At 40.1% G+C, this 27,526-nt stretch overlaps 1 pseudogene; it reads left to right on the forward strand.

Annotated features, from left to right (window-relative positions):
* The first annotated feature begins 24,517 nt into the window (after positions 1-24,517).
* Positions 24,518-27,210, forward strand: LOC110908068 (annotated as a pseudogene).
* Positions 27,211-27,526: the final 316 nt, after the last annotated feature.

Below are 27,526 nucleotides of genomic sequence, written 5' to 3' on the forward strand. Positions count from 1 at the left end.
GTCAACTTTAAGCATAAATCGGAAACATGCATATGAATCGGTTAAGCATAGACTCAAGTTGTAAAAATTCCAGAGAGTCATACATAAATAAAAATGGTCAAAAATAAACTCTAATACAGATCTCAAACATGCATGCACGGATCCGAATCGAGAGTCAACGAAAAAGTCGTTTTATAAGACTTTCGGTTCCGATCCGAGTTTATACTAAAGATTGTCGAGTTGATCATGATAAAACATATTCTTACATTCATTATAAAGCTATTTTTGATGATCAAACTGATTGCATGTCACTTACATTACCATTTATACTAGATTTTGCAAAAACACTTCCTGTTGACTTTTTAAGAACATCTTTGACTCGACAAATAGCATGCTTAGAGTGGGAATCAGAGAATACCATTTTGAGGGTTTGTTTCCCACATAAATACCAACATATAAGTGGTTTCAATTTGAGAAATGACTGAGCCAATTTCGTTTAATCGAAAAGTCAAACTATAACTACGACGGATTGACTTTTGGCTAATAATCGAAGCTAGAACGAATTAGAGAGGGTTATGAATGCTTACAAAGGTCCTAATGAAGCCTAGATAGGACTTGGAAGTTGCCTTGTCGACCAGAATGCTCCTGGAGATGCCTTGTGAATTCTTGCAAGTTGTGGTGTTCTTGGTTACTACACAAGTGCCTCAAAAATGAAGCTTTGATCTGAATTATAAAGGGAATTCAGGTGTTTGGAGAGTGCCCCAGGTGTCCATACATGCAAGGGATTTGATTGGTGCAATTAGGAGGTGATGCAAGCTGTTTCCCATTCAAAAATAGGACCAAAATGGCACTGTTCGCGAACTGCTGCATCTGGGCGCTGGGTCGCGGCCCGCGTAAGGCTGCCCAGGCGGGCCGCCTGGGCTCTGCAGCTCCAAAAATGTTTAAAAGTGGCAGCTTTGGTCCCTGTTCTTCGTAAACGAGATTTTGGCCATTTATCTTGACTCGTAAACCCTCAAACTTGGTTTTTAAGAACCTTGGGACATTTACCAACATGGTAATGTCCTCGGTTAACTTTGCGCTCACCCGAATAGTCATGAAATTCGACGTTGACGCTTTTAACCCCTCAAGTACGGTTTTGGCCATAACTTTCTCATACGATAACGAAACTTCATGAAATTTTTACCACATATTCTAGTGAGTATATTCTAGCATTACAAAGCTTCGGGTCCGCCAAAAGATCACTCAGAGGTATAAATTCAACATGTTGACACTTTTGGCCCCTGTAGTTTGTAATTCCTCACTTTCGTGCATTTTCCGCTTCGTATGATCCATGATCCATCCGTTTAGGGTTATAAACATTATGTAGGGTTATTATAGAGTCTATTTATCCATTGTTGACACTTTGGACCCTTACGTTCCATAGTTTTCACCGTTTGTCAACTTTAGTCCCTCTAAAGTTTGTTTTCGCATATGCAAAGCCTATGACACGTGTCAATGCATTATTGGACGAAATTTTTCGAGGTGTTACATCCTCACCCCCTTAAAAGAAATCTCGACCTCGAGATTTACTGAAACAAATGAGGGTATTTTTCCTGCATCGTAGATTCCACTTCCCACGTGTATTCGGGACCTCTACGGGCATCCCATCTGACCTTGACAATAGGTATATACTTCCTTCGAAGCTTCTTCACCTGTCGATCCTCGATCGACAATGGTTTTTCCACGAACTTCAAACTCTCATCTATGTGTATATCTGTATGCGGTATAACCAGTGATTCATCAGCGAAACACTTCTTCAAATTACAGATGTGGAACACATTATGAATAGCGCTAAGTTCTTCAGGCAAGTTTAACTTATAAGCAACTGACCCGACACGTTCGACAATCTCGAAAGGTCCTATATATCTCGGGCTTAGCTTGCCTTTCTTACCAAATCGCATCACCCCCTTCCAGGGCGATACTTTAAGCAACACCTTATCACCTACATCGAAGTGAAAATCTTTGCGCTTAGGATCCGCATAACTCTTCTGCCTATCCCTGGCAGCTTTCAAACGATCGCGAATCTGAACGATCTTGTCCGTCGTCTCAAAAACAATTTCTAGTCCTGATAGTTGGACATCTCCAACTTCTGCCCAACAGATGGGCGATCTACACTTTCTACCGTATAGGGCCTCAAAAGGCGTAGCTTTTATGCTGGAATGGTAGCTATTGTTGTAGGAGAATTCGATCAGTGGTAGGTTCTTATCCCAACTACCACCCAAGTCGATCGCACATGCACGCAGCATGTCTTCCAAAGTTTGAATAGTACGCTCACTCTGACCATCGGTCTGAGGATGATAGGCCGTACTAAAATTCAAACGAGTGCCCAATGATTGTTGGAAACTTTTCCAAAAATGCGAGGTATATTTAGTATCTCTATCGGAGATAATAGATACAGGTATACCATGCAATGCTACAATCTTATCAACGTATAATTGAGCTAACATATCGGAGCTATACGTTTCCTTGATGGGTAGAAAATGAGCTGACTTCGTCAGTCTATCTACTATGACCCATATGGTATCATTTCCTTTTCTCGTCTTAGGTAACTTGGTGATGAAATCCATTGTCACCATTTCCCATTTCCACTTGGGAATTTCAGGTTGTTGAAGCAAACCTGACGGCTTCTGATGCTCAGCTTTGACTTGCGCACAAGTCAAACATTTCGCTACATGCTCTGCTACGGACTTCTTCAAACCAATCCACCAGTAGTTTGCCTTTAGATCCTGGTACATCTTATCAGCTCCAGGATGAACGGAATATTTGGAGCGGTGGGCTTCCTGGAGGATAACATTCCGAAGTCCTCCATAAACTGGAACCCATATTCGTCCGTTCAGTCTTAGCATTCCATCTTTGTCGTAGGATAACTGCTCCTCAGTTACTCCTAACTTCTCTTCAGGATAGTTAGCTTCCAACACAGCTTCTTTCTGTGCAGCTAACACCCTTTCGTTCAAATTATTTCTTATTTCAATGCGCTTGGCATTGATTCGGATCGGTTTCACTCTTTCTTTTCTGCTTAAGGCGTCGGCAACTACATTTGCCTTGCCTGGATGGTATCTTATCTCACAGTCGTAATCATTTAAAGTTTCCATCCATCACCTCTGTCGCATGTTCAATTCCTTCTGATTGAACAAATGTTGAAGACTCTTGTGATCCGAATAAATTATACACTTGGTTCCGTACAAGTAGTGTCTCCATAGCTTCAATGCAAATACAACAGCACCCAATTCCAAATCGTGGGTGGTGTAGTTCTTTTCGTGCACCTTTAATTGTCGGGAAGCGTAGGCAATGACTTTGCCTCTCTGCATGAGTACACAACCCATACCAGTGTGTGACGCATCGCAATACACCACAAATTCTTCTATACCATCAGGCAATGTTAGCACTGGTGCATTGCTCAACTTCTTCTTCAAAATGTCAAAGGATTCCTGTTGCTTAGGGCCCCAATCAAACTTAATCTTCTTACGAGTCAACGAAGTTAGGGGCGCAGCAATCCTTGAAAAATTCTCGATGAATCGTCTATAGTATCCTGCTAATCCTAGGAAACTGCGAATTTCGGTAGGAGTCTTTGGCTCCTGCCAATTCATAACTGCTTCTACCTTAGCGGGATCCACTTGGATACCACGCTCGCTTACCACATGTCCAAGGAATTGGACTTCTCGAAGCCAAAATCCGCACTTCGAAAATTTGGCATAGAGTTTCTCATGATGCAGAAGTTTGAGAATACAACGAAGGTGTTTCTCGTGGTCAGCTTGGTTCTTTGAATAAATCAGGATGTCGTCAATAAAGACGATGACGAATTTATCTAAATAAGGCTTGCAGACACGATTCATGAGATCCATGAATGCGGCTGGTGCGTTAGTGAGCCCAAAAGGCATCACTAGGAACTCGTAATGTCCATAGCGAGTCCTAAACGCTGTGTTGTGTACATCTTCATCCTTGACCTTCAATTGATGATAGCCTGACCTCAAGTCGATCTTCGAAAAGTAGCTTGCTCCTTGCAACTGATCGAACAGATCGTCGATCCTGGGTAAAGGATACCTATTCTTGATAGTGACTTTATTAAGTTCACGGTAATCGATGCACAGACGCATCGATCCATCCTTCTTTTTAACAAACAAGATTGGCGCTCCCCAAGGAGACGAGCTAGGTCTAATAAAACCCTTAGCTAACAGATCATCCAATTGCGTCCTCAACTCCTTCATCTCCGTTGGTGCCAACCTATATGGTGCTCTTGCTACTGGCGCTGCACCTGGAATGATGTCTATTCGAAACTCCACTTGCCTATCCGGTGGTAAACCGGGGAGTTCTTCAGGAAATACTTCAGGGTATTCTGAGATGACAGGGATATCTTCGATCTTCGGCTTTGGCTCATCAATAGTAACTTGTGCCATATAAATGACACAACCCTTCTGCAGACATCTGGATGCCTTGAGCATGGACACTTGCTCAGGCAATCCATGCTGGGTATCTCCTTGGATAGTAAGTGACTCACCAGACGGAGTCTTAACTACCACTTGCTTTCTGTTGCACACAATCTGGGCTTGGTTGTGTGACAACCAATCCATACCTATCACTATATCGAATCCAGCTAGCTTAAAGGGAAGCAAGGATAATGGGAAAGAATGATTCCTAATGGATATAACACATCCATCTAAAACAGTTGAGGCGGTTTCTATGGTTCCATCGGCTAATTCCACCTCATACTTCACACTTAAGGTTTTAACAGGTAGGTTTAACAACTTACAGAACTTATCATCTACAAATGACTTATCTGCTCCTGAATCAAATAGAACTCTAGCAAAAACATCATTTACAAGAAAAGTACCTGTAATGACGTTGTCATCCTGAACTGCTTCCTTGGCGTCCATTTTGAAGACTCTTGCATTGGTCTTCTTTCCCTCATTGGCTTTCTTAGCATTCTTTGGGCAATTAGGTCGGATGTGTCCTTTCTCATTGCAACCATAACAAGTTGCATCCTTTAGTTTCTTGCAATCCAAGGCTTTATGATCCGGGGACTTACAAATCCCACATAATTTCTGCTGAGATTGAGATCTAGACTCCTGCCTGCATCTCCCAAAATGATGCTTCCTACAAACCTTGCACCTGGGTTTCTCACCCGACTGATGATCTCCCTTCTTGAATCCCGACCCTTTCCTGTGGTCGTTGTTCCCTCGGTGTCTTTTCTCCGATCTCCGTGAGGTATCGTCCTCACGTTTCCTCTTGTTTTCCTCCGAGCTCTTAAGGGCTCTCAATCTGACCACATCCTGAGTGAGGGAGAGAGATAGATCAGCTACTGATCTGAACGTCGTAGGCCTCGATGCCTTAACGCTCGCCTTGATCTCTGGTGCCAAACCCCCAATAAAACGGGCAATCCTTCTCGGCTCTGGGGTTACCAGGTATGGCACTAATCGAGATAGAGTGTTGAAGGTGGTGAGATATGCCTGGCAGTCGAGGTTCTTCATCACTAGGGATACGAAATCTGATTCGATCCTTTCGACTTCGTGTTGTGGGCAGAAATTTTCTTTGATCAGGGCTACAAACTGATCCCATGTCATACTGTAAAGAGTGGCCTTACCGGCAGCTTGTAGGAGAGATTTCCACCACGCCAGTGCGTCCCCCTTGAATGATTGGGACACGTATTTCACCACATCCCGATCAGCACACCCGCTGATATCTACAACCGTATCCATCTCATCCAACCAGGTCATACAGTCGACCGCTCCTTTCTCCCCAGTAAAATCTCTGGGTTTGCATGAGACGAAATACTTATACGTACAGGACTTGCTGTGCGTTTCATGCTTCTGCTTGATCTCCTGTTTCGGGATACTGCTGTGGTTGGAGGAGTGATTATCCTCGTCATCCTTCTTCGGCTCATCCTTCTTAGTTACATCTTTCTTAGAAGGCGGCTTGCTATGAGCCTCTGAATGAGTCTTGGGCTTGACATGTGATACGATTCGGGTCCTACTTCGGGTCCCGCTTGATTCCCTAAATTGCCTATCCATGGCCTTGGCAACAGCATTTTCTACCAGTGCTTGTAGTTCCGCACCAGTTACATGAATCTTAGTATTATCTGGGTTTTCCTCAGAATGACTGTTTGTTTCTTCCGACTTGGCCATGTAGCTTTAGAAGCTACATAAAAGTAAGGACAAGGTCTATTTAGAAACCTAACAGTATTATCGCTCTTGACGATTTATTAACCATGGCAATAAAAGCCATATTAGTTAATTTATTTAATTTCATTCAGCACTTTTATTAGCATCTTTATCATAGAATGAAATATATATATTGGCACAATAGGCCTAGTCACTTGGACAAACTTCTAAATTTTAAATTTAGAATTTTATAGGATTAGAATAGTATAATTAAAACAAATAATCCTTTGTTTGGCAGGGAGTTTATAAACCACGGCTGCCTTTTTTTTATATGACATTAGTCATAACCCGTAGGTATCAAGTCACAATCAGATATATACACAGATATAATCTTTGGATAATTTATTAAAAGGGTGACTTGTGTGATTTTACAGATCACGCTAGCCAAGAATGTTAACATGTTTACAGATGTTAACGATGAGTTGAATCTTTTAACCAGGTTTTACCATATTGGCCAGGCCTTTTAATAAGACATTCAAGATAGGTTTTACCTTTTTAAGATTCTTATTAAAATGGTAAATTAAAATAATGATTGATATTTTTCATTCATTTGTATATTATATTCATGCATATAGATAAAATGAAAAACTTAAATTAACCATTTTAAATAAAATAGACTAGTACCAGTTTGCCCTAAACGGGACTTTTACTCAAATAACATGCCCACGCAGGGGTTAACCCAAATAACAAACAGACAAACCCACGTAGGGGTTAAACAGAAACAACATACCCACGCAGGGGTAGAACAAGAGAAATATGCTCACGCAGAGGCAGAGTACAGAATAAATGTCCTCGCAGGGACATGAGTACATAAGCTAACAAACAAAGGATTTAATAATCCTTCTTGCCTTTACCCTTGATCAAATCAACCATCTTCTTAAACATTCCGCGGTTATGTCGGCGATCTTCCCGCATTTCATGTCGCAATTCACGTCGCACGTCGTTTATCCCCTGAAGGATTTCTTGAACTTGCGGTGGCGACATCATCGGCGCCGACGGCGGTGGCTGATACTGCGGTGGTTGAGGAGGCTGCGGCTGCTGGTATCCATGCGATAAGTATCCAAAAGTCGATTGTCCCGTAGCCCAGGGACCTCCAAAAGCACTCTCCTGATTGAGAGGGTTGTAGCCTGAAGCTATCCAGTAGGGATCCCTTGTATAGTCATAACCTGGGGGAAAAGTCGGCTCGAAGGGATTAAACTGTGCTGCGCTAGCATACGCAGGGATTGGGTTCCCAAAATCCTGAGGTGGTGGTGGCGCGATTGGCGCAGAAGTAACCTCTGAGACGGGTTGCGAAGACTCTCCCATCTCTGGCTCCTCATGAAGGGGCGAGTATCGGCTGCTACCCGAATGTGGAGGGGTGCCGATGCGTATCCCTCCTCGTGTGGACATCCGGGCGTTCCTTCCCCTTCGCCTCTGAGGCGGAGGAGGCAAAACCGGAGGTGGTGGCGGCGGCGGAGTGACCACGTCGCGCCAGAGACCCTCTGAAGGATCCTGCTGCTGCTGACGCTGCTGTTGAAGCTGCTGCTGGGAGTGATGCTGAGAGTGCACGGGAGAGCTGTGGTAGGACTGGTGCATGGGAGAGTTATGGTAGCTAGGGGTATAAACCCAGTCGTGCTGCTTGAATCTCTCCTCGTAACTGTCGAGACCATTGTAAGGTGATCCCCTGAACGGTGACCCATCTGAAATCTCAATGGGGTGGTTCGGTGTTCCGGACGGTGGCATGGAAGGATCGGTATCCTCATCGACCTCCATCTCGTTGCCACCCGGGAAGTGGTCTTCAGGTCCAAGTGGGTTATGACCCACTGGTTCTCCCAAGTAATCATCAGGGTTGTACAGGCCCTGATAGACAGGTGCTGGGTAATCATAAGGTGACTGGTGTAGAGGAATGTAGGATTGGTGGGAGTTGTGGGGCTCATTTTCAGAATGAGGCCCAAAAGAGTGTGGTAGGGAAGGTGAGGTACTCAGTGAGTGCCTGGCGGGTTCAGCGAACGATCTCCAAAGGTTACGGGCATCCGCGTTATGGGATCCTGATGGGGTTCGCCTATGCGAGGGCCCAGCTTCATGATCATGAGAGGTGGCGAAGGCTCCTCGTCCCCTTCCTCGTACACGTGGCCGCATCTTGAACCTGCCAAAAATCAAACAAGTGGCACAACATAATATATAAGACAAAGTTAAAAAATAAAAAAGAAATTTGAACATTTCCTAAGTTCTTTGTCTAGACTCGAAAATCGAGGAATGTGCAATTGTGTAACTGAGATTAAACACAAAAGACTAGTGTTTAATTCACTCAGCGTTGGCTCTGATACCAACCTGTCACACCCCCAATTTCCACGTGTCACCGGTGGGCCCGGTGGAGGGTATGGTGACGTAGTTGGCATCATCATAGACAAACAACACAATAATATAATGCACAGCGGAAGCAGAAATAGATTCATTTCAACTTTAAATAAAATGTAATATTAAATATCACGAGTAGTTGAAACGGATCCACAGGCGGATCAAATAAAATAAGATAATTGTTCAACAGTTTTATTGTCGTCCGAGCTTGCGAGACTATTGTGGACGCTCTAGGAAACAGCCAGCCTAGTACGTGTAGTACCTGCACTTAACCTTTTGGGAAAATACGTCAGTTTACACTGGTAAATACAAATTAACTGACTCATTTTGAAAATGATTGAAAATTGATTTAAATGCACATGGCATAAAAATATTTTTATAACTTGGGATAATTATGCAATATAATCTTGTGAACGAATTACATGTTACTCGTGCGTTCAGTAGCCCGGGATCTTGTCCGGGTTAAAGATTAATAGACACACCACATTAAAGAGTTATACACGACGGGTGTACGCCTACACCCCGTGCTCTGGTCGTGGCCATCTCGTAAGATAATGCCAAGGATATCCGGGACATGGTCATTAACCCCCCAAAGGCTTAAAGTAAAACAAGACTGTTTAAACGAGCCGATCAAAATTATTCAATTGAACACCCAAGGGTGCAAGATTTTGTACGCTCGATCAAGCGGTATTCTATATACCGTAACCCAAGCCCGTATAGGGAAATTAAGTTAAAAGTATTTACCTGAGTAAGTATGAATCACAATTGGCAAGTGAGGGTAGCTTTTACTGGGCCTCCTATTCTGGAACAAAGGTTTATAATAACCTATTAGATTCCTAACGGGTCTTTATTTAAGCCTAAGCTTAGACCGGTTAGTTTTAAGGACGATACGGTTCAAGCGCACGATTAAGCGAAGACCGGATAGAATGTGATTTAGACCCGACAAGTTTGAAGACTTGTATAATATGGGTATACTAAACACGTTCTGGATTTTGAGACCAAAATGATAACGTTTGACCCGTTTCGGTCAATTTATGCAAACTAGTTACATAAACCGAACCGAGCGCTAAAAGGGCGTTACGGGTAGCCAAAAGAGTCATATGCAAGTTCCCTGAGATAATATGCTTTAAATATGATATAATATCAGCAAGTTATGTTCTATTATGCCCCGAATGAATTTAAACTCAATTTATGCCTTATAAGGGCATTTTGGTCATTTAAAAGATTATAAAAGGGTTAAATTGGAAATTTGAGTTACAGGTCTGATTTATACAGTAAATATACTTAGTTTGACATATTATAACAGTAGGGTATGACCCGTATGCAAAACTTATCATTTAAAATCAAACTATGCACTGTAGGGGTATTTTAGTAATTTCACAAAGGCTAAAAATGTCAAAACTGGAGATCTGAGTTCAAAAACTTATACTTACTGTTATTTTATAAAAATATGCTAAATACATCAGTAGGTATAACCTTTATATGTTTAATATGGATATAACGCATACTATGCGTTAAAAACGCTTAGAAAGGTGATTTAGAGCCGTTTCCGGGTTTTCAAAAGAAAGCTGAGATTTTTATATTTCCAGAATGCTCAAAATAATTTATTTAATAAATAAAATCAGTAGAAAAAGGTTTGGGGTCAAAAGGATTTATAAAACTCATTTTATGGCTTAAAAGGTCAAAACCGGTATTAACCGAATCAAACTTAGCGATCTATGATACGATCAGCCAAAAATTAAATAAAAATCTTCAAAAATCCCAAAATATTATATAACATCAGTGGGTAAAAAGTTTTATATCAAAAAGTGGCCTTAAATAGGTTATACGCTAAATGCGCCGTTTATTTAACATAAAGCTATAGTTTTACGATATCGGCCATAACTAAAAATCTGGACCTCCAACTGATCTCAAATTTTCGGTGCAAGTTTATAAATCAGTACTAAAGATTTCTACTCTTTCACTTTTCCAAAAATCACGTTTTATAACAAAAAGGGCAAAATAGTCAACTTTAAGCATAAATCGGAAACATGCATATGAATCGGTTAAGCATAGACTCAAGTTGTAAAAATTCCAGAGAGTCATACATAAATAAAAATGGTCAAAAATAAACTCTAATACAGATCTCAAACATGCATGCACGGATCCGAATCGAGAGTCAACGAAAAAGTCGTTTTATAAGACTTTCGGTTCCGATCCGAGTTTATACTAAAGATTGTCGAGTTGATCATGATAAAACATATTCTTACATTCATTATAAAGCTATTTTTGATGATCAAACTGATTGCATGTCACTTACATTACCATTTATACTAGATTTTGCAAAAACACTTCCTGTTGACTTTTTAAGAACATCTTTGACTCGACAAATAGCATGCTTAGAGTGGGAATCAGAGAATACCCTTTTGAGGGTTTGTTTCCCACATAAATAACAACATATAAGTGGTTTCAATTTGAGAAATGACTGAGCCAATTTCGTTTAATCGAAAAGTCAAACTATAACTACGACGGATTGACTTTTGGCTAATAATCGAAGCTAGAACGAATTAGAGAGGGTTATGAATGCTTACAAAGGTCCTAATGAAGCCTAGATAGGACTTGGAAGTTGCCTTGTCGACCAGAATGCTCCTGGAGATGCCTTGTGAATTCTTGCAAGTTGTGGTGTTCTTGGTTACTACACAAGTGCCTCAAAAATGAAGCTTTGATCTGAATTATAAAGGGAATTCAGGTGTTTGGAGAGTGCCCCAGGTGTCCATACATGCAAGGGATTTGATTGGTGCAATTAGGAGGTGATGCAAGCTGTTTCCCATTCAAAAATCGAACCAAAATGGCACTGTTCGCGAACTGCTGCATCTGGGCGCTGGGTCGCGGCCCGCGTAAGGCTGCCCAGGCGGGCCGCCTGGGCTCTGCAGCTCCAAAAATGTTTAAAAGTGGCAGCTTTGGTCCCTGTTCTTCGTAAACGAGATTTTGGCCATTTATCTTGACTCGTAAACCCTCAAACTTGGTTTTTAAGAACCTTGGGACATTTACCAACATGGTAATGTCCTCGGTTAACATTGCGCTCACCCGAATAGTCATGAAATTCGACGTTGACGCTTTTAACCCCTCAAGTACGGTTTTGGCCATAACTTTCTCATACGATAACGAAACTTCATGAAATTTTTACCACATATTCTAGTGAGTATATTCTAGCATTACAAAGCTTCGGGTCCGCCAAAAGATCACTCAGAGGTATAAATTCAACATGTTGACACTTTTGTCCCCTGTAGTTTGTAATTCCTCACTTTCGTGCATTTTCCGCTTCGTATGATCCATGATCCATCCGTTTAGGGTTATAAACATTATGTAGGGTTATTATAGAGTCTATTTATCCATTTTTGACACTTTGGACCCTTACGTTCCATAGTTTTCACCGTTTGTCAACTTTAGTCCCTCTAAAGTTTGTTTTCGCATATGCAAAGCCTATGACACGTGTCAATGCATTATTGGACGAAATTTTTCGAGGTGTTACACAACATTAGTGGTGTTTTTAAGGCAGTGATACCAAAATCCAGTAACTGATTTTGAAGCCACAGGAGTTGGGCTGTACAGCTTGCAGCAGCAATATATTCAGCCTCAGCAGTGGATGTTGAAACCGCTGCTTGCTTTTTGCTTTGCCAAGAAACTAAGCAATCACCTAGAAACTGGCACCCTCCTGAAGTGGACTTCCTTGTGGTGTGACATCCAGCAAAGTCACTGTCTGAAAAACCTGAAAGCTTGATATTCCCATTAGCTGGATACCAGATACCAAGTGTGGGAGCACCTTTTATGTATCGAAGATCCTTTTTACAGCAATGAGATTTGATTTTCTGGGAGCTAATTGACTTTTTGCACAGACACATGTTGCAAACATGATGTCTGGTCTAGATGCAGTTAGGTACAATAAAGACCCAATCATGCTTCTATGGAGTGTTTGGTCAATCAGCTCATCCTTTTCATCAGACATGACCAACTTATTTGTTGCCATGGGTGTGCTGCATGGTTTACAATCATTCATATCAAATTTGGTTAAAAGTTCTTTAGCATATTTGCTTTGAATGAAAGTTCCATCTTGCATTTGCTGCACTTGGAGACCAAGAAAGCATTGCAGCTCACCCATTGCACTCATTTCAAACTCTGTTGTCATGAGTTCTCTAAACTCTTCACACATTTTATTACATGTGCTTCCAAAAATAATGTCATCCACATAAATTTGGACAATCATTAAATCTTTCCCTCTCCATTTAAGAAACAGTGTTTTATCAATGGTACCTCTTTTGAAACCATTTGAGAGTAGGAAATTGGAAAGAGTTTCATACCAGGCCCTTGGTGCTTGTTTCAGGCCATACAAGGCTTTGTTCAGCCTGTAGACATGATCAGGATAAAATGGATCCTCAAAACCTGGAGGTTGACATACATACACCTCTTCTTGAATTGTACCATAGAGGAAAGCACTTTTGATATCCATTTGAAACACCTTCATGTTGTGGTTGACAGCAAAGGCCAGGAACAGTCTAATGGCTTCCAATCTTGCAACTGGGGCAAATGTTTCATCATAATCAATCCCCTCTTCCTGTCTGTAACCTTGAACCACAAGCCTGGCTTTATTCTTGACAACAATGCCCCTTTCATCAGTTTTGTTCTTGAAGACCCACTTTATGCCAATGGGACTAACCTCTTTTGGCAGTGGTACAAGCTCCCATACTTGTTGTCTTTTAAACTGTTGGAGCTCCTCTTGCATGGCTTCTACCCAGCTATTGTCTTTCAGTGCCTCTTGGTACTTGACTGGCTGATGGAGTGATAGAAAACCAGTAAAAAGACAGATGTTTTGGGTTTGGCTTCTTGTGAGCACCCCTTCATTGATGTTGCCAATGATTTGATAAGGTGGATGAGATCTCAAGAAGATTAAATCTCCTTGGTATGGTATGATGGCATTTGTTGGTGAAGGCTGCAAATGTGTATCATCTGAGCTAACCACTGCTGGTGACTTTGATGACCCAGCAGTGGCTTCAAAAGGTGGTGGAATGGGAGGTAATGAAGTGGACAACTGCTGACTTTTATCCACTGTTTGAGGACTTTTGTCAGCAGTGTTTGAGGATGTGGAAGCAGTGGTGGATGGGCTACTTTGGTTAACAACTGTTGAGGTAGCAGTGGTTGAGCTTTGACAACTGTTTTGGACAGCTGGTGCTTTTCCCTTTGTGGCAGACCTTTGAGGGATGATGATTTCACACCCATAGTCTGGTGTTGTATCCTCTGATGGACCTGCACTGTTAGTCTTGACAGCAGTATTTTCAAAAGTAAATTTTTCAAGATCAAACAGATCTGCAGGATTTGCTGGGATTTTCATTGATGAAAGTTCATTCAACTTTACATTCAAAGTCTCCTCCACTGCCTTGGTCCGTGTATTGAACACTTTGTATGCCTTGGCAGTGGTAGAATATCCCAGATGAAAACCACAATCAATTTTGGCTGCAAATTTTGAAATGGAATCTTTTAAGTTCAAAATAAAGCATGGGCAGCCAAACACCTTGAAATAGGAGATCAGTAGTTTGATTTTATACAGAATTTCATAAGCAGTCTTTTTGTGCCTGGGGTTTATTAAAACTCTGTTCTGGACATAGCAAGCAGTGTTTACTGCCTCAGCCCAGAAAGTTAATGGCAAACCTGAATCTGCAAGCATGGTTCTGGCAGCCTCAATCAAAGTTCTGTTCTTTCTTTCAATAACCCCATTTTGCTTTGGTGTTCTAGGGATGCTGTACTGCCTTACAATCCCTTTCTTCACACAGAAGGCATCTGATGTAGGGTAAAATACACATATTTGTCCCATGTAAATTGTATAGTTTTTGTATAGTTATTTATTCTTTTTAGTTAGTTTTAGTATTATATTATATTATTTTGTGTTTTGGCAGGTCTTGGTGCAAATGGAGCAAAAACGAGTAATATGGAAATAACCAGCCATTTGGGCAAAGTAGGATGCCACAAACCGAAGGAAATTTGCCGCTATTTTCGGTGAGCTGCTAAAACACCCATCAGACGAGAGAGCTGCCATACTATTCTATTTATTATTAATATTGTTGAAGGAATTGAAAGAAAAAAAAAAGAAGGCAGACATTAAATTGATCTTGGACAAAAATTAGTGGGACACCAAACATGTTATCCAGTAAGTTTACGAAGAGGTGAATGTTGTGGGCTTGTTGACAATTTTAAAAACGTCAATTGAAGGAGGCATTTATTATAATTAGCGAAGGTGTGTTGCCATGTTTTCTATTGGGCCGCAAGCCTATAAGGGAATTGGAGGTGGCATTATTTGGAGACAGTGGGGGCTAATTAACTTTCACCACACGAAAGTCCAAAAGAAAATAAAAGGTGGGGCGGCACATGAATTGAGGAGGAGCCCTATTGTTTGATATATATTTGAGAGGGAATTAATTGAGAGAGGTGAGACGCAAATTACATCAGACGAACAATACATCTTGGGCGGCACATTATTCTGGACGGCAACATCAAATTAGACGAGAACAAAAGGTGCCATCAAGAGAGAAGAAGGTGATTGGTTCGAGGGTTCAAGTCGCGATCAAGATTCACGTCCGGGTTTGCAATTTATTAATGTTCAATTTTTAATAACTTTATGTTTTTAAACTTGATTACTATGGATTGTTTATTATTCAAGACTTGTTTCTTTTTGGTGGTTATGATTCTTGGCTAGAACCTTTTAACTACCTAGGCTTATGGCAATAGTTTAATAAAGTTTGGATTTTTATTCGGTTTTTGGCGTGATTGTGGATTATTCTTGTACTGTAAAAGCTATGGGAATTTAACTTGGTGCATATGCATGCTTGTGACTATTTTATTATTGATTATTGTTTCGTATAATCCTTGGTGACGGTCTTTATCACATAATAGGGTTGTGCTAGGGTTCTAGATTTAGGTGAGTGTCTATATCACGTAATAGATCATTAATCCTTTAGGGTGAAAATCGAGTAAGTAACCTTAGAAGTAATATTCGGTAATTTAATAAAATCAAGTGTTCTGCTAAACTTGTCGCTGTGAGGCTCGAGGTTATTAATAGGTCTCGGTTCAGTTATAAGTCCTTAACGTTCCATTGTCTATTAAACCAAGATTAAAACCCATAGTTGCTTTAGACGTTCGCGCGGCAAGGTAGAGCGTCTTACATAGGCACTTTCAAGAAACTAGAGGACTGAGAGGAAATCTAGAAAGCCGGTGAGCATAACATCCTAGGTAGTGCCACAAGAATCGCCTCGAGAGTGTTTGAGGGGCTTAGTGGTGTCTTAATAGGTTTAGCATTTAAAGATCCCGGTTCCACACCACAAAATTATCGAATAGAAATCCATTCTGAGTTTAGCTTGCGTCTAGCCTAGGTAGTCTTCATCACCACTGGTCAGAGTCTTCGTCCAAGTTCGTGTCTAGTTATTTAGCATTATTTTAATATTTAATTTAGGATATTTAGAAAACCCCCCATCAAATAAACAATTAGTTAAAGTCCGTGTCAGTCTAAGTCTAGATAGAGTCATTGGCGTAATTTAGTAGAGTCTCTTGGGTTCGATACTCGGACTTCCTTAGGCTATATTGCATCGATCGGTACACTTGCCGGTTGTGTGGTTTAGGTTTTAGAGAGTCTTAGTTTTATAAATTTAAAATTTAGAGAGTCTAGAATTAGGGTAATTTTAGTTGTTTTTAATTAACCCATTTTCAGCACATCAAGTTTTTGGCGCCTATGACTCAATCTACAAAAACACTAGCACGTATAATGTCAGTTAAGTCCAAACAAAGTAATCAACGCAATCGCCAAGAGTCCCCGGCAACGGCGCCAAAAACTTGATGTGCTGAAAATGGGTTAATTAAAAACAACTAAAATTACCCTAATTCTAGACTCTCTAAATTTTAAATTTATAAAACTAAGACTCTCTAAAACCTAAACCACACAACCGGCAAGTGTACCGATCGATGCAATATAGCCTAAGGAAGTCCGAGTATCGAACCCAAGAGACTCTACTAAATTACGCTAATGACTCTATCTAGACTTAGACTGACACGGACTTTAACTAATTGTTTATTTGATGGGGGTTTTCTAAATATCCTAAATTAAATATTAAAATAATGCTAAATAACTAGACACGAACTTGGACGAAGACTCTGACCAGTGATGATGAAGACTACCTAGGCTAGACGCAAGCTAAACTCATAATGGATTTCTATTCGATAATTTTGTGGTGTGGAACCAGGATCTTTAAATGCTAAACCTATTAAGACACCACTAAGCCCCTCAAACACTCTCGAGGCGATTCTTGTGGCACTACCTAGGATGTTATGCTCACCGGCTTTCTAGATTTCCTCTCAGTCCTCTAGTTTCTTGAAAGTGCCTATGTAAGACGCTCTACCTTGCCGCGCGAACGTCTAAAGCAACTATGGGTTTTAATCTTGGTTTAATAGACAATGGAACGTTAAGGACTTATAACTGAACCGAGACCTATTAATAACCTCGAGCCTCACAGCGACAAGTTTAGCAGAACACTTGTTCTAGGGATGCTGTACTGCCTTACAATCCCTTTCTTCACACAGAAGGCATCCAACTCCTTATTTTTAAATTCTGTGTCATTGTCACTCCTGAAGCTTTTCACTGGAAGGTCAAATTGCTTTTCAACCTGTATCACAAAGTCTTGCAAAATGCCTGCAGTTTCATCTTTGGAGTGCAAAAAGAAAGTCCATGTAAACCTAGAAAAGTCATCAACAATAACCAAACAATATCTTTTCTTTTTGAGGCTCATGACTTGAACTGGGCCAAACAAATCCATGTGTAGCATTTGCAAACACTGGGTTGTTTTGGACTCTTCAATGGACTTGTAAGAACTTTTATGCTGTTTTCCTTTTAAACAGGAAATGCAATGTTCAGGACATGAAAACAATTTTTGTGGTAGGCCTCTCACCAAACCATTTTTTTGAAATTTCACTGATTGTCTTAAGATTTGTGTGCCCCAGCCTTCTGTGCCAAAGTTCTGTCTCTTTGTTAGAGGTAGCTGAGAACAGACAGGCATCAGCTCTGGGACACTCTTTTGACATATCAACAACATAAACATTGCCACTTCTTTGAGCAACAAGTTTAGTGTGACCAGTTTTGATTATTGCTTCAATCTTTTTTACCATTTCTGGTCCAACAATCCTACAACAATCTTTTGTGAAGAATGACCCAAACCCTTTGTCACTCATTTGTGATACACTCAGAAGGTTGAATTTTAGATTGTCTATTAGATTGACATTTTCAAATTTTACATTTCCAGATTGCACTGTACCAGACCCTAGAACTTTCCCTTTACTATTATTTCCAAAGGATATATCACCCCCTCCATGGATTTTAAAGTCTTTGAGGAGGGCTTTACATCCTGTCATGTGCCTGGAGCCTCCACTATCTACATACTAAAGACTATCAAAGCATGCAGAAGCTCCCTGCACATGAAGTAAAAGGATTAGTTCATTAAGGGCTCCAAAGCCAACAGGGCTTTGGATGGGGATTCAACAGTGTCTGGTATGGGTGCAGTGTGATGGACAGTGGTTAGGTCAGGGGTTTGAACAGTTTTAGTACTGTGTCTTGCTAACCACTGTTGAGGGTCTTGACCAATCACCTGCTGATAGCCAAAAGGATGCCTATTCACTTTAGGTTTAGAGGGCCTTTTGTAGGCCTCATAAACGTGTGGAATCCTTTGGTAAGACTGTTTTTCCTTGCCTTTTCTGAACTGATTGGCAGGGGGTGCATCAGTAACCTGAACATCTCTTTTGACAGATGTTTGGTTCAGCTGTTTGTGACAGCTGTTTGAACTGGTACAAACAGTGGTTGTTTCTTGGTGAATTTGACAGATGATGATGCTGATGGACTCAAGGGTGTTTTAGCAAGGTACTCATTCTTTTTCACATCAAAGTTTTTGAGATACACACATGCTTGAGTTTTGTGGTTTGTTTTACCACAAACAATGCAACTTTCAGCTGGAACTATGACACTTGTTCTGTTTATATCATAAGCTTTTAAGTGGAAACAATCTTTTGTTAGATGGTTCCTTTTCTCACAGAATTCACAAAACAAGTTATCAATTTTTTCTTTCTTTTTTCTCTTTTCAGACTCCTTTGCAGCAGAGGTTTTAACCACTGCTGGAATGTCCTTGAGAGGTATGACTTTAGCTTTTGGAGCTTTGACACCATCAGTTGATGTAAAGTCCATTGGCTTGAAGTTTTCAAGAATATCACACTCATCAGACCATTTAGGTTTAAACTGATGATTTTCAAGCTCCTCAAAAGTAGAGGATCCCACTGGTCTGTCAAGTGTGATTTTGTTACCAAGTTTGTCAGTGATTTTCACTTCTTGGCCATTCTTGTTTGTGAGGATGAACTCAGTGGTTACATCAGTGGTTGAAACAGATTTTTCAAAAGCAAAGTTTTCATCATCATGTTTTCTATAACCAACCCCAAATTTCACATTGCTTTTTATCTGTTTTTCAAGCATAACCTCATACCCTTTGCATGATTCCACCCATCTCTCACATGTGATCTGGGTGGACTCTAACTCCTTTTTGCAAACTTGGTATTTTTCTACCAAAGTTTGGAGTTGGGTTTTGGTTATGCTCTGCTCTTCTTTCAAGCTGCTAATCTCTTTGTCCTTTTCAGTCAATTAGTTTTTAAGTTCTTTTAAAGATCTTTCAAATTTGACTTCATCAGTTAAGATTTTATCCCGAAGGTTTTCGTTCACCTCTTTGATGTTAGCAAAAGCAATAATGCAATTGTTAGAACACAGTTTTTCAAGAACTTGAGGTGTTACCTTGGCAGCAGCCATCATTGCACAATCACATTGAGGATTTTCTTCATCTTCAGCTCTTTCTTCTTTCTCACCTGCTTTTTCTTCTCTCTTTTCTTCCTTGTTCTCTTCTGACCATGGGTCTGTCAGTGGTTCAATCAGGATACCTGAACTTTCTCCCAACAGTACTTCATTTGCCACAGCAGTAACCACTGCTTCAGTCACCTCATCCACTGTTTCAGAACCCGGCTGTTCCTCTTCAGATTCAACACCCTCCTGTATTAACTCTAATGCCATCAAACAAAATTCATCATGAGAAGAAACATTGGAAGCATAGAGTGCAAAATTTTCATCACTGAGATCTTCAGGCATACTGCTCCAGTCAACAAACCCTTGCGTGAAAAAACTTTGTTGATCTGGTTGTACTGCTGCTGGAGCAGTGGTTTGAGGTGCAGGTTGCACTTGTGCCTGAGGGACAGGGGTTTGAACATATTGGATCTGTGGAACAGTGGTTTGGACATAGTGCACTGGCACAAGGGCAGCAGCATAGTGAGCAGTGTTCACTTGAGCTGGTGGGGCATATTGGGCATAGTGCACAGTGCCTTGATTTTGAGGTCTAGGATTTGAGCTAGGATGAGTGATTGTGGGACCAGTAGTTTGACTCCTACACTCCCTAGCGAAGTGTCCCAACCTATTACACTTGTAGCACTTGATTTTCGATTTATCCAACCCAACCCTTAGATTCCCATGCAAGCCTGGGAACTTTCGCCCGGTTCTTTTATAAAATTTGCTAGTTCTAATACTTAGCAAGGCCAGTTGATGCAAGATGTCCATTTCCTCTAAATCAGTGGCGTCAAAATGCTGTAGATCATCGAGTTCAAAGCTTAGATTGTCTGACATCTGGTTTTCGTTTGCAGTGAATGCATAACTTGTAGAGTGAGGATCAGGGTTGTTAAAATTTGCACCAGCAGTTATGTCAATGAAGTGATCATAACCCTGATCCTTACCACTACTCCCAGATTCTTCTTGACCCAAAAGAGCAGTGTTACCGAATGTATAATCATCAACGGTTTTTCCTGACTCTTGTAACTTCCTTTTCTGGTTCAACTCCCTTTCGTAGGTCAGGAGTCGACCATGGAGTTGGGTCAAGGTCCGATCCTTGAACTCAGGTGAATTTCGGGTGACAAAAGCTATGGTGTCCCATTTTTCTGGCAGTGACCTGAGGAACCTGCTATTTTGAGTTGAGTTTGTAAAAGTGGTTTTAACAAGCCTCAGTTCACTGATGAGACAACTGAAACGCTCAAATTGTTGCGTTAGTGATTCACCTTTAACATGACAAAATGTTTCATACTGTTGGTTCAGGATTTCCCTATTGTTTTCTATGACTTCTTCGGTACCCCCAAACTGTTCCTTAAGCGCGTCCCACAATTCTTTGGCACTGTTACAGTGTAACAGTCCAGCATATATTTCATTGGGCAGCGCTGAAGCTATGATGCTAAACGCTTTAGCATCTAGTTCGATCTTTTGAAAGTCGGTTTCGGTATAGTTTTCAACTGGTTTTGGAACGAACTTTTTAGTATCTTCAGTGCTTGGCACTGTAGGAACATGGGGACCAAAGATGACAGACCTCCAACAACCTGTGCTTTGTTGAGCGAGGATGTGACCCATCATCCTCTGCCAGATGTTGTACTCATTTCTTTTTAGCATAGGTGGTTTAAAAAGAGAGCCGATGTTTTTATCATCCTGAGATTGTGACGTCATTCTTGTTGTTTTACAGACACTGAGAAATCAACTTTAATGGTGTTAATCCTTGCTCTGTTTTTCAACAAACGAAGAAACGATCAGTATCAACTGTTATGAGCTGAACTATTTACGTCAAAATGATTGTTAAATCAAATTTGACTGTCCAAGCTCTGATACCAATTGTTGGATCTGAGTTTGATTCTGATTGTATTTTGTGTTTGCAATTAAAGTGAAAATGGATGAGTGTGCAGCGGAATTAAGATGAAAACAAACTTTGCATACAATCAAACGAGAGTAATACTTTGATCAAACATCTTTACACAATGAATCGGAAGATTGAATTTATTTCAATAACGATTACAATGATTGATGAATGAATGCAAACTCCCCCTCAGCCAGAGCTCAGTTGTTTGTTCGTGCAAAGAAGACGATTGTGCAAAAGAGCTAATAGAACAGTACAAAGTACTGATCTATTTATAGGCACTTGCAAACTACTAAGCATCTTAGCTGACGTCACCATGAAAGTGACATCTAACCTCCTAACAAACTCTAACCTCTGATCTATACAAACACTACTGTATTAACTACTGCTATTACATTGTAAAACAAAACAGACTATTGATCAGCTGCTGCAACCTTCTACTGTTGTGAACCCAGCAGCACTTGTCCGGATCAGCAGTGCTTGACTCAAAGCAGTAGATTGAATCAGCAGGGCTTTAGTCTTTCATCAGGTCTTTACTTGAGCAGCAGTTGTAGGTCAGCATTTAGCAAGATCAGCAGATAGAAGGTCAGCAGATGTTGAATTCACTTTCAAGGGGAGAGATTTGTATGTAAACATCTGCTTATTCAGGTTCCACTGCTCTGATCCAGTTTTGGCTTTAATTATCTGTTCCTCTGATAGGGTTCAATCCCAACATCCTCTGTGTACGTGCTGGTTATGCGTAAACTATTTCGAACTCTATTATGCTATTATCAAACTTGTATGCTCACCTTTACTATTTCGTCATTGGTATCAGAGAAAATATGTATGTAACAAACAGGGATTTAAAGACTTGAAGTGTAATAGTTCTACATGAGATGTTAAAAAACGCCGTAGAGACTTAAGAACCGGCTGCGAAGAGTTTCTTTGGATTTCAAAAAGTAAAGTCGGGAAATGGTTTGTGGATCAGTTTATCGATTCACATAATCATGCGCTAACTATACTCCGACCAAAGTAATGAAACACTGGTCTCATGGGAAGTTTCACCGTTCCGTGACTTGCAAAGCTATATTGTCGGAGCTTGGTCAATCTGGGTTAAAACCATGTCAAATCAAGAAGGTTGTAAATACCATGAAAGTTCCATATGAAAATGATGTTACATCAAAACAATGTTCAGATATCTTAGCCGATCAGCGAAAGGAATACAAAGGTAAGGAGTTTTACGGGCTTATTAAACATTTCCAAGATAAATTACTAGAAGACCGTAACCTATATTTTGTTGTGGACTTATTTGAATATTTTGTTGTGGACTTATTTGAAGATGGGTCTCCAAGAAATATTTTTTGGGCTGACGGGAGATCTAGAGACTCATATATAAAGTTTGGGGACGTTGTTGTGTTTGATGTCACATACATGACAAACAAATTTAAGATGCCATTTGCTCCCTTTGTCGGTGTGTTTCATCATGGCCAGTCAATACTTTTTGGTGGTACACTATTGGAGAATGAGAAGCAAGATATTTTTGAATGGTTATTTAAAAATTTATTGAAGTGCGTGTTTAACAAGTATCCATAAGCAATGATTAAAGATCAAGATAAAGCTATTTTCAATGCAATACAAAGTGTTTTTCCAAACACTCGACATTGTTACTATTCATGGCATATTAAGAAGCATGAGTTCGAGCATCTTCGACCTCTAAAAGTTCAATATAGTGACTTTGAAGACTTACATAAGCAATGGGTAAAGAGTAATATAATTGATGAATTTGAAACTCGTTTGGAAGTTTTATGTGCTAAATATAATTTTCAAAGCGGCAGTTGGATAACGGAGATGTATAACCAACACAAATATTGGGCTAAAGCCTACTTGAAAGATTGCTTCTTTGCTGGCATGACATCAAGCGGAAGAAGTGAGAGTATTCACTCTTTTTTGATGGATATGTAAATTCCAAGACCATGTTGAATGAGTTCGTAATACAGTATGACAAAGCTGTGGAGGCTCGAAGGACTGCCGAAGAAGATGAAGACTTCAAGACCATGAACTCCAAGCCAGTTCTTTCTTCTGTTAATTTGATAGAGGTAAAAGCGAGCTCACGTTACACGCGAAAGCTCTTTGATGCATTCAAAAAAGAATGGACTGAGGCTACCTTCAATTTAACTCATGAGACCATAAGCAAGACTTCTAAAGAAATCGTATATAAGGTTGGACAATTGGATATAGATAAAAATTATTGGAGAAATGTTAACTTTCGTGTCTCAGATAAGATAGATGTCACATGTTCATGTGCAAAGTTTGAAACATATGGGATATTATGCAAGCATATCTTGTATGTTTTGAAGAAGAGACATGTTGAAACTCTACCTGATCATTATATTTTACCCAGGTGGACACTAGATGCAAGGTATAAGGTGGATAATTGTGCAATTGGGCTTGAGGACATACATAGTGGGAATGAAGTCAGTGCGTTAACTTTATGGTGTGTTCAGTCAAATTTTAGAAAAGTGATCGAACAAGCAAGAGACTCCCAGCTGAGGTAAAAAAACTAAACATTATCTTGTTGAAGTTTTTAGAAGAGCAAAGTATTCGAACAAGGTCAAAATAGTGTGAGGCCGCTTCACAAGATTCTATGGCAGGAAGCTCTCAAGTGAACATGATGCCTCAAATTTCTGTTCGTGATCCACTAGTTCATACTAATACTAAAGGTCGTCCTAAAAGTGCAACTAGAATCAAATCTTCCCTGGAAGCACCAAAAATGAGAAGTTGTTCATACTACAACAAAGTACGTCATTACATCAGTAGTTGTGCGAAAAAGAAGGTATGATCTTTATTTATTAATAATTAATGACAAATTCTTTTTGTTAATATAATTCTAATATGTACTATTTTTTTCTTAAGGCGGACGAGTCTAGACTAGAGAGAGAATGATGATTTGTGAATTAGCTTGAAGATCACACGTGACGTTTGTGGTTGTTTGGTTTGATTTAAAGTCAACAGATACTAAGATTTTGGATTTCTTCTATCATGTGTTCAAATACTGGATCTATTTTTATTTGGATTTTTAAGTGGAAATGTTATAAATTTCATGTTTCCATTAAAAATTCAACCTTTAATATTGGACGGAAAAACCCAAATTTGGATATCCAGTTTCATGATCACATATGTAAAAATTTGGTTACTTGGTGTCACGAAGTTCTTTCATTAACTTCAAACTTTCCCCAAAATCAAATTACATAAATATTTCTCAATCAAATTACATGGTCGAATACAAAGGTCCATGACCAAGTTTTTAATAAAAACAAATTTGCTAAAAAAATGATTGATATTATCCTACAGTAGCACAAATTACAAGATCTGATGTTGGTTTCAACAATTAACTACAAGGGTTTGACTAATAGATCAAGAAGGATGTGGGAGAGATGGGGGAGGGTTTTGATAATGATGGAAAATAAATGATTTAATATATTTTAATCAAAACGACGTAGTTTTAATGGGTTTCATATGTAAGTTAGATGTATAACAGCCCCATATTCACTTTCCCCAATTATAAAATACTATTATCGTATTGCAGCATAACTTTTGGAGTAAATTGCCAAAACGGTCCATGAGGTTTTGTCACTTTTGCCACTTTATAACAAATTAAAAAATCTGACAATTTTGCCATTCATTAGAGGAAAAGGACAAAGAAATCAGATGTTAACTGAAAAATCTGACAAGATTTTGATTTTGGATGAAAATGACAACAAAATTGAAATAACAGGGACCCAGATTCAAAATGTTTGAGTTTTGAACTAAAGTAGTAAAAATGACCAAACATCAGGGACTATTTTGACAGTTTACTCGAAACTTTTGATTGTTAACTTTGGGACACCAGTTCCCAAGAGATGGGAGATGCTGTCTTCAACGCTCCGTCCTTGCTCCATCGTCAACTTCACAGCTTCAACCCACATAATCAAATGTCATTCTACATTTCTTCATAATCAAACCCACCCACCAACATCGTTTCATGCTCTCTGTCGTGGATATCACTCCAATTCACTTCTTGAGTCAGTAATAACATCTATAACCCTATGTTCTTCTATACCCGTTTGCCGGTTAATCCATTCGAGAGTCATCAAATGTTTAAACTACAACGACTGCTTCATTGGTGACAGATTGGTGTCTCTTTATGCGAGACTGGGGTTTCTTTATGATGCACACCACCTGTTCGATGAAATGCCTAACAGAGATTTGGTATCCTGGAATTCGTTTATTTCGGTGTTTTCGCAAATGGGGGAGGTGGGTTTGAGCTTAAATGCGTTTTGTAGGATGAGACATGAGGATGGGATGATCCCGAATGAGATAACGCTTATCTCGTTGATTTCAGGTTGTGGGATTGTTGAGGGAGGTTATGTTCATGGATTTGCTGTGAAAAGCGGGTTGTTATCCGAAAGAAAAGTTGTGAATTCACTTATTAACATGTACGGAAAACATGGCTGTTTGAACGTGGCTTCTATGCTGTTTCAAACAATCAAGTTACCGAATTTAGTATCGTGGAACTCGATGATTAAGATTCATGTTCAAAATAGTGTTTTAGAAAAGGGTGTTTTGTATTTCAATATGATGCGCAGAGTCGAGGTGTATCCTGATCAAGCTACAATCGTCACGATTCTTCAGTGTTGTGCTGATATTGGAGTCGGGAAAGTGGTAGACACGTTTCATGGTTATATTTTGTGCTCGGGTTTGGATAAAAGCATTCCTACGATGACCGCGTTGTTAAACGTTTATGCGAAATCTGGAAGATTAACGGCTTCGTGTGAGATTTTTAAAGAAATGAAAGAACCCGATATGATAGCTTGGACTGCCATGCTTGCTGCATACGCGATGCACGGGTATGGCAGACACGCGATTGACCATTTTGACTTCATGGTCAAGAAAGGTTTTGAACCCGATCATGTAACTTTCACTCATTTGCTTAGTGCGTGTAGTCATTCGGGCCTTGTAAACGAGGGGAAACAACTTTTCAACGAAATGTCTAGTGTATATAAAGTCAAACCTAGGTTGGACCATTACTCGTGTATGGTTGACCTTTTCGGTCGATCAGGGCATTTAAAAGATGCGCGTGTTTTGATCGATAGCATGCCAATGGAGCCCAACGGTGGTGTTTGGGGAGCGCTACTTAACGGTTGTAAGGTTTACGGAGACATAAAGCTCGGTGAGGAAGTTGCACAGAAGTTAATAAGTTTAAACCCGTCAGACCCAAGAAATTATATCATGCTTTCAAGCATATACTCTAAAGCGGGTCGTTGGGTTGACTTTTCAAAAGTCAGAGCGTTAATGAAAGACCAAGGTGTTGTGAAAACCGCGGGCTCCAGCTTTATTGAACATGATCACAAGATTCATAGGTTTGTCGTGAGTGATCAAGCGCACCCTGACATCGAGCGTATATACGCAAAGTTAAACGAGTTAATGAGAAAATTGAGAAGGTTGGGTATGTAGCTAATACCGAGTTTGTTCTTCATGATGTAGAGGAGGACGTTAAGGGCGATTTGGTAAAAAGCCACAGTGAAAAACTTGCTATTGCATTTGGTCTTTTGGTGTATAGTGACAATGTGCCTATTATAATCACTAAGAATTTGAGGATTTGTGGTGATTGCCATAACATGGCAAAGTTTGTATCGCGTGTTGAAAAGCGCGTGATCATCATTCGGGATACAAGGAGATTTCACCATTTTGCTGATGGGCTGTGCTCTTGTGGAGATTATTGGTAATCTTTATTATGATGGCCAGCTCGATTAATCTAAGGTGGCGAGTAATGGGTCAAACGCGAGCGGGTTTTTTCCATGTCAAAATGTCTGATGGTAGATTGTGTTTAGCCACAAATGCTTTGTTTTTCTTCAACTAAATGTATTTGGAGCAACCGGATAAATACAAATTGGATAGAAAAAGATCCAACTTAAAACGGATATAACTTTTCATCTGTTGGACAAAAACGGCCTAGTAAGGCGGATGTTAGTAGGGATAAGCATTTGGTATCAAATACCGTCCCGATCCCGAAAATACCGTACCGAATTTTTTTCGGCACCGGAACCGGTATCCACTTTTTGGCATTTTCGGTATCGGTACGGTACTGGTAAAATATCGCATTTTACCTTCAAAAAACCAATTTTCACGAAATTCGGGATCGGGACGGTATCGGTATTTGCTCATCCCTAGATACCGGTACCCGTTGGTACCGAGCTCATCCCTATCTTAGTTATATGCTAGATTGTTGATGTTTTA

The sequence above is a fragment of the Helianthus annuus genome, chromosome 14, assembly GCF_002127325.2.
Source record: "Helianthus annuus cultivar XRQ/B chromosome 14, HanXRQr2.0-SUNRISE, whole genome shotgun sequence".
Lineage (NCBI taxonomy): Eukaryota > Viridiplantae > Streptophyta > Magnoliopsida > Asterales > Asteraceae > Helianthus > Helianthus annuus.